This window comes from Egretta garzetta, unplaced genomic scaffold, assembly GCF_000687185.1.
Source record: "Egretta garzetta isolate BGI_Z169 unplaced genomic scaffold, ASM68718v1 scaffold30, whole genome shotgun sequence".
NCBI classification, from domain to species: domain Eukaryota; kingdom Metazoa; phylum Chordata; class Aves; order Pelecaniformes; family Ardeidae; genus Egretta; species Egretta garzetta.
The window spans coordinates 5,901,455-5,903,405 of NW_009258383.1; positions in this window are offsets into that span (position 1 = coordinate 5,901,455).

Here is a 1,951-nt window from a genome sequence, read left to right on the forward strand (position 1 = left end):
TCCTTTCTTCTGGAGTGACAATGGAGGGAAGGAGCCGTCCAAACAGCTTTTCTGAAGGCAAAGCTCAGTTCCACTGTAGTTAAAAGAGTTTGTCCCACTGGCCTTTGGCTGAGGAGGTCAGCTGAAGAGTGAAGAAACCTTCAGTGAAGCCAGTGGGACCTTGGATCAGTCCCAACCTGACAGAAAACAGGTTTGTCCGTCCTTAACAACTGTGCCTTCAAAAGCCTGCTGACAACTCAAGTAGATACCATACAGACAAGGCTGTTCATAGAAGACCTCGCTGAATTCACAGAGGGAGGAAATTTTAGTGGGCTGAAGTAAAGAGGAGCCATGCTTGTGATTCCAACGGAGCCGGAAGTTCCTCCACAGTGCTCCCCTAAATGAGATATAAGGATCTGAATGAGAAAGACTAGGAGGACCTTCTTCTATTTGATCAGCTGAAGGAATATGTCTTCTCCAAGGGCTACTTCCTTGTCACCTCTGGTATGAAGACAATGATCAGACCTTGGAGAAGCTGGATCGAGTTACACAGACCATAGAGTTGAGCCATTCCTTCTTGAAGAAATTATGTCTTCCTCAGGAACATGACCCAGTGGCAGACTTTGGGTTTGCTTTTCCTGCTCCATATTAACCTGGCAATTTCATATCTAAGGTAAGAGTAACCATGCTGGCTCTGAATATGTAACAGCAGCTTATTGCAAAGATCAGCAGTACGCTCCACACAGCTTATGACATTTGTTCTATGCAGAGAGTAACACCTATCTATCCATCTACCTATCTCTAGATTGATTATTAAGCGTGGACGAAGCCCCCACTTATGGCGAAGTAAGAGTGGAATAGATAGGAAGGAGGGAGTTGAAAGGGAAAAGTCAGCTGTGATTTTTTGTTACCCGTTTGAAATAAGAAGTCCCTGGGCAGCAGTAGCCTGCTCCGTAATGCAGAGGCTGTCTGGAGGGGCAGGACAGCAGTATGATTCCTCACAGGCCGCACGCTTCTGTTCAAAGCTGTGACGTGAGCACCCCACATGTCTAGCAGAGTGATGGTGCTGGGGACATATGGAGGTATCCATCTTCCAGGTGTTTGGAGCAGAAATGGCTGTGGGGGAGGCTTTGGTGCAGCTCTTTCAAAGAGTACTCATTACCTTCCCCCTCCTTTCCTCTCTCCCCTTTTATTACTGTGTTCCAAACTCAAACCCCCAAATTAAAACAGTATTTTACAGCTTGGTACTGAAGCCTCGGGTTGCAGATATTAATTACCAGGACGTGCTCTGAGGGAAGCAAGGATTTGGCAGGACAACTGAAGTCCTCTTTTCCTCTTTCATACCCCGCTCTGTACGGCATGCTGGCTTGCTTCTTGGTTCCCCTTTGGGAGGTGATAAATTTGAGCTCTGCTATCGAGGCTGGGCATCTGGTATGGCTACCCTGTGCTGTCGGTACCCTCCCCTTCACCCTGTCCCAATGTCACATTGGTAACGATACGGTTTGGGGTATGGAAGAGGGCAGGAAAAAGCCCCATAGGACTCCTTGTAAAGAAGAAGGAAAACAAGGTCGATGAGACCTTTCCCTTTGCATGGCAGCTGGTGGGATTAGCCACAGCACCGAGCAGGGATGAGCTTTCCAGCTTCACTCCGAGGGGCTGTCCAGCTACAGGTTCCTGCTTGCGGGGAAGAAGCAACCCTTTAATCCCGGAGCTTGGCTCCCGCAGCCGTCACCCAGCTCCGCTCCGAGATCCCGCCACCTCAGTGCCTGGTTTGCGGGCGCCCGCTGTCTCACAGGCTAAAGCAGCACTGTCGTTGCACGGGACACCCCTGAGGGAGGTGGAAAAAACTAAAATGAAGGGAAAGAACGAGGCAAGAGATGCTCTCCCAGGCTCCTTCCCGGCGCTGGGCAGGCAGCCGGCTGGCTCCCAGGGGCTGGCGGAGAGGGACAAGGGCTGTGCCCCAGGTGGCAGG